We start from the raw sequence: 7,093 nt of genomic DNA on the forward strand, positions 1-7,093 counted from the left end.
CCAGTTTATCTCCTTGAAAAACAGAAACATGTTGGGACAGAAGAAAAGAGGGAACTTGATAGAGTTCATTTAGGGGCTTCTATGAGGCTATCTTTTCTTTCTTCCTGCTAAGCTAACATGGCTGAAAGGGAGCCTTTTCCTACTCAGCATTCTGTCTGCAAATATGCAGTCCTGCTGTCTCCTGCTGAGGTCAGGTTACTACAGGCTTCTGAATATCCTAGATGCACTGCAGGGAACTATGTTTGGAATCATCACTTCCTCTTCATTGCCTTTTGTAACTGGATTCTGTTGCCTCCACAATTGGGTGAATATTTTCGTTTTAAGGTGGAGAGGAATCATAAATTGAAATAGAGAGGTGAGTTCTTTTATAAAGGGTATAGGAATATTTTATCTATGTATAAAAGTCCTTAACGCAGTTCCTGGAATAGAAAAGCAGTCTAACATATCGGGCACTTTGAAGTTTAAAGGAACTCTGGTAGCATAGTACCTTAGGCACTTGACTGCTAACCAGAATACTGGCGGTTCAAACCCACCAGCCACTCCTCAGAAGGAAGGTTGGCCGATCTATTTCTGTAGTGATACTGCCTCGGAAACCCAAGGAGGGGTCACTATGAGTCAGGTCCGACTTGACCACAGTGAGTTTGGTTTTTTGGTTTGTTTTTGAAGTTTAAAGTAGCTTTGGTGAGTGGAAAAAGTATCTTGGAGAATTTACCAAGAGAAGAAAAACAAAACAAACAAAAATTTGGCATGAACAGGCAAGGCCATTATAAACATAAATAATCAAGGATTGTTAAATTTAATGTTTTCCAACACTAGATTTTATCTCAATCTATGTTAAACAAAGCAAGAATAGAGAAAGGTAGAAAACTGAATAAAATTATTAATGAGCTATCATATTAAAATGACCTATTATCAACCAATCAGATGGCATGGTGGATTGGAAAATGTCTAGAACCCACAGGCAGACAGCACTTGACATATACCAGCTGTGTGGACTTAGGAAAATGCACAACTTCTCTGAGGTTCAGTCTGCTCCATGAGAATATTAATACCAATAAACAGAGAAGTTGTCAGTCTTAAATAAGATAACATGTAAAACACATAGACATATGGTAGTCACTCACAACACAGAGGTTTCCTTCCACTTTGGGGGAGGGGGAATTGTAAGTTCTTGAAGGGCTTTTCAGCCTGGATGGGAAAACAAAATGATAACATTTGAAAAAAGGAGAATAATTAGGCACTAACAGTGTGCTGGTGATCACAAGTATGAAAGGAATTCAGATAAGAGGAGATCTGAGTACACTGGACTAGCCTGTCAGTAAATGATCTAATTGTTAGGTCTTACATCCTAAAATGCATGATATATTAATATTACAGATAAGCAAAAAAAGGAAGGAAAGACAGATGGAAGCATGGGAGAGAGGAGGAAGGGTATATGTAACATAAGGAATTTGAGAAGCAAACTGAAGAAAAAGGATGCAAGAAAGATTGAAGGGGAATTGGATGGTAAAACAAAGTGAAAAAAACTGGTAAAGACATTGAATTAACTTAAACAAAGAGAAAAATGAAGCTCTTTGGCAGATACATAATTTATGGAAAGAGAGCCATCCATACTAATAATAGATACATTTTTAAAAAATCACTGGAAAGACTAAGAAGAATTATAGCATGAGTATGTTCTAAATAAATACTAATGTTGTTGTTGTTGTTATGTGCCGTCAAGTTGGACCCAACTTGTAGCGACCCCTCCTTGGGTTTCCGAGTCAGTATCACTACCGAAGTAGATTGCCCAATCTTCCTTCCAAGGAGTGGCTGGTGGGTTTGAACCGCCAGCCTTCTCATTAGCAGTCAAGTACTTTAGGCACTATGCTACCAGAGCTCCTAAATAAATACTAATAGATGATAATAATGGTTTATGATGATTCATTTTATACATTAGGAAAAAGAGCCATGGATATAACCCAATTGTTCATATTTTCCAAAAAAGAAATGATCCAAATATTAATTTGCCTATAAAAAAGTGTTTGGTTTTTTTCACACCCTATTGACAGTGATGATAAAATCAGTCAAGTTTGTGTGACTCAGGTTTTCTCTTTCAGCATCATTATAACTTTAATACCAGCAGGACAGCGCCACAAAGCTTTTCTAAACCCTAGTGTTTCCTTATCTGTATGTACTTGTAAGTGATAATTATTTTTAAATCACACAACAAAAGACATGAAACAATGAAATTACTCACCTTAATTAGTCACCTTAATGGTGAAAGAATGTAAGGTTTGTCTTCCCTTCCCTAATATCTGTCAGTAACTGATTAACTTGCTCAGGTAAAACTCAAAAAACCCACTGCCACTGAGTTGATTCCAACTCATAGTGACCCCAATGGTTTCCCGAGGCTGTAAATCTTTACAGAAGTAGATTGCCCAGTCTTGCTTCTATGACTCAGGTAAAGTCAACTTTAAAAGCTCTTTTTTGGTTTCTTTCTTGTTAACCAAGTAATATTGGAGAAAACTTAGGAAACATAGCTGTTGTTGTTGTTGTTGTTATGTGCCGTCAAGTCAGACCTGACTCACAGCAACCCCTCCTTGGGTTTCCGATGCAGTGATACTACGGAAGTAGATTGCCCCATCTTCCTTCCGAGGAGTGGCTGGTGGGTTTGAACTGCCAGCCTTCTGGTTATCATCAGTCAAGTGCCTTAGCCACTATGCTACCAGAGCTCCCAGGAAACATAGTAGAACAAAAAGTTAATTAAAATTAAATTTAAAAAATCACCTATATTTCTATCACCTAAACACTTGACATATTTCTTTGTGTCTCAGGTCTTTTTTCCTATGAATATATCAATTTATTTTTGATTAACAGTTTTTTTTTATTTGCATTTTTACTAAATACATTCTACTTTTCCATGTCATTGAAAATCATTTTATCTATTGTAATTTTTTAAACTTTTACCCCACACAAACCTCTTTCACTCTATCTTTACTATATTCACACAAGTCAAAGCCATTGTATGCAGTTTTACAAATTCAAAGTTCAAATTAATGTGCATTTTTGAGCCATCTGCAATTCCCTCATCCCTTCTTGGATTCTAATTCACTCCATAAGGTTGTGTTTCTCCCCTCCTTGTCTCCCTCCTACTTCCATCAAGGAGACTATAGCATAGGCTAATGGGAGAAATAAGTCTATAAATAAATGTAATCCCCACCAAAGGCTAATAAAAAGGTAAATAAAGGGGCTTTGGATTTCAGAAGAGGACCTGTTCAATAAGCTTGCAAATATGCCTAGACATCTGAAGGGAGAAGAGTTAAGAGAGCCTTCCTTATGTATTTTTCACTTTTTTTTCCCCCTTTACAATTGCAAAAACAAAAATCAAAATCAAGAATGGACAGATGCCTTCCCATGTTATACAGCTAGTTGGGAGCTCAACAAAGATTAAATCCAGGATTTCTGAATCCTACTTCTGTGCCTTCACACTGCACCATACTGGGTTCACTCTAAAATATCACAGCCAGGAACCTAGTACCAAGACAAATAGTGGGGAAAGAATAGTTAGCAAATAAAGGGATTCTCTGACTACAAGATCAATGCTTCTGACTCCATAGACAGCAGCAATGCATGTGCTCTGAAATGGAGACATTTCAGACAGGGGACAGGAAGAATGATAATCTTTTATCCTTGCATTTTTCTTTCAAGAAGAGCTACATTCACACTTTGATTAAAGTATTAAACATATGGCAATGGGGCTTCCAACATGGCATCTTTAAATTAAAAAAATAAAAAACACAAAACCTAAAAATGTCCTTCTGAATGTGTAGGAGCAAATATTTTACTGGGTAAAGAAAACTGTCTTGGGGGTTCACTTACCCCAGATTCATTACACTGAGTAGACAGAGTCCTTAAATATAATCTAATCTAACTCCTTGACTATGTAAAAAACCTCTCAATAATGTCTCTGTCAACCTCATGCTTAAATATGAGATTCTATGAATGCAGTACTGGGGCAGTAGACCAAAAGTAAAACCAATACCTTTCTGCATTGGACTGGCTAATTAATCTGTAGCCAGGAGTTCTGGGCAGTGCAAACAGTTCAGTGCTCTACTACTAGCCAAAAGGCTGAGGGTATAAACCCATCTAGAAGCAGCTTGGAAGACAAGACTGATGCTCAGTTTCTGAAAGATCACAGCCATGAAATGCCATGGAGGAGTTCCACTCTGCAAATGAGGTCGCCATGAGTCGGATTCAATTTAATGGCAGTGAACAACAACTACATTATATGATTTTTAAAATGAACTGCTTGGACTTAATGACATATTTGCTAAACCAAATGCAACATTGCTCTCTCTTTTACACACACATACACACACACACACTTATACATACACAATGAGAGAAAAATGAGAAAAAGTCAATATTCCTTTATTACCTTGGGAAGACTGAGAGAAAGCATGACAGACAGTCACAGAGCCATAAAAATATAGGTTTACAGTCCTTCTTATAGATAATCTAGCTCACAATTTTCCTTTTACTTAAGGAAGAACTAACAGTTTAAGGGATTTACCAGGGTTTTACAAGTTTCTGCCTTAGAAACATTGACTAGGCACTGAAAATTACCAGATTATTTAATACCAAGGTTATTGTTGTTATGTTCCGTCGAGTTGGACCCAACTCATAGTGACCCCACTTGGGTTTCTGAGGCAGTATCACTATGAAAGTAGATTGCCCAACCTTTCTTCCGAGGAGTGGCTGATGGGTTTGAACCACCAGCCTTCTTGTTAGCAGTCAAGTGCCTTAGGAACTCCGCTACCAGAGCTCCCAATACCAAGATTAGAGTACCAGTAATTAGAGTACCATTAATCATAGCTCAAAGCAGGAAAACACCAAAGCGAAGGCAGACAAATCAAGATCAATACTCTCATTAAGTACTCAGTGACATTTTCCCTAGAGGTTTATATTTTTTTTTTCCTCATTTTATGGGTCACTTTTTTGTATTAAATACAGAAAAAATAATAATGAAAGAATTCCTTGACTGTAATTGGAATCAATGTATCTAACATGTTTTCCAATACTTGCGGTATATATGATCTCATTAGATTCCCACTTTAGAGATGGTTCAAACAGGGAAAAGCTTCTGAAAGACATTTGTAATTTTTCTTTCAGGATTTAACAGTTATTCTCTACTGCAGCTGTACTGACTGCTTTCTATATACACCCCCAAGTGATAAAAGTTCAAGTATGTTCAACTTCAGAGCACAGCAAACCATTCCTTCTGCAGAGCAGTTTGTTTGTGTGGTTTTGTTTCTTTTTACTGAATTTTTAAAATCTGTATTCTACATTTTTCCCTGAGGAGTGAGGCTATTTGTGGCTAGATTCTAAGTCATCGTAACACCTCTCCCCCTTTTTCAAGGCAAGTTAACAACACCCTTTCCCCCACCTCAGGTGAGCAAATTCTATCTCTGAATTTACTGGTTTTCTGTTTTCATGCTCCTTGACTGATACTCCTACCCAAATTTTCTTATGAAGATTTTCATGCTAGATAGCCAGTTCGCACATATTTGAATGCTCTCATAAAGTCCTCCATGTCTCTCAGGATAATTCTGTGCCTAAATGCTTACTGTACCTTCAGGATTTGGTCTTATTCATCTTTGTAGGTTCCCCCACTCACCACTCCTCCACACATACACTTAACTTAGAAGACACTGGAGGTGTTAGAATTATTTTTAAACTGAATTTTTTCATTGTATTAAAATCAAGACCACAAATCTAAAGAACACTCATTTCCATTTGGTTTGGGGACTACTTTAAAATTTGTATTTAATTCAAAATGTTCAAATATATCCCTGGGTCTTAATTGAATTGGTTTACCAGATATGCCATGAAAAAGAAAAAGAAAAAATGATAACCTTTGATTAGTAATGCACAAAAGAAATAAAATGTTTGAGTTATCTTACGATTCATCATTGAGATGTGTTTGATAAGACAAAAACAGAATCTCTGGCGGCATAAATATATGATCTAATATATAGCATTGCAATGTTTAATATACAGCAATAGGAGTAAGGCACTACAAAACAATTCACACACATTTTTATTTCTAAAGAACATATATGATTTAGCTTAAACAAGACTCTATCTGGATGGCAAATGCTAAGGTATTTAATTTTTTTTTTTGAGGTGTCCTTTGGTGGTTGAAGAAAAATGTCACACTGTCAGAATGTTGGTCAGGTTTTACTGTTAACTATTTATTTACAGACTTGTCTGCCTTACTATTCTAAAAGTCTTTTAAGAATAAGTCCCTGATATTTATCCCACACACCTAGTAAAAAGACAAGCACTTAGAAGAATTCAGAAAGCCATTTATTAGGTCTTTGAACTGGGGCACATTTGTTGACCTCTGTCTGCCTTAGAAGCCACAACTAAAGGTTAAGGGAAGGTAACATACCTCAAAGGTATTCCTGCTTGTAAATTGCTCAGAATTTCACCTGGCACACTCAAACCACACCCCTTGCCATCTAGTTGATTCCAACTCATGGTGGCTCCATGTATGTCAGAGTAGAACTGTACTCCACAGGGTTTTCAACAGGTGTAATCTTACAGAGGTAGACCTCCGGGCCTTTCCTTCTCAAAGCCACTGAGTGGATTTGAACTATTTGAACTTTTCCACCAGTAGCCTAGCACATTATGTTTGTACCACCAGGCACCATCACTTGGCACACAGCAGGTACTAATTCAGTACTGTCCACTGAATAACACTTGGAGGCACCATTCACATAGTCATGTCTGGAGGTGTGCAACTCCAAGTCCCCACTTGGAAAGTGTGACTTGTCAATATCATCATCATCATGATTATTACCATCATCATTAATATTAGACCCAAGAGCAAAAAGATTCATTTCATCTGAACTACAGAGAGGGCACGAAGAATATAAGCACATCCTTCATCTTGATGATAACTGCACCTACCACCTACAGGGCAAAAGGGCAGAATTTTGAAGAATTTTAGTGGATTTTTGTCCTTGCATTAAATAATACTTGCTTGAGGTTTTCGACAAAAATGATTTATGTCTGGACCACACAGGATTAAGCTTGGAGTTTTGTC

The sequence above is a fragment of the Orycteropus afer genome, unplaced genomic scaffold, assembly GCF_000298275.1.
Source record: "Orycteropus afer afer isolate SDZICR_OR568_19922 unplaced genomic scaffold, OryAfe1.0 scaffold00238, whole genome shotgun sequence".
Taxonomy (NCBI): Eukaryota; Metazoa; Chordata; class Mammalia; order Tubulidentata; family Orycteropodidae; genus Orycteropus; species Orycteropus afer.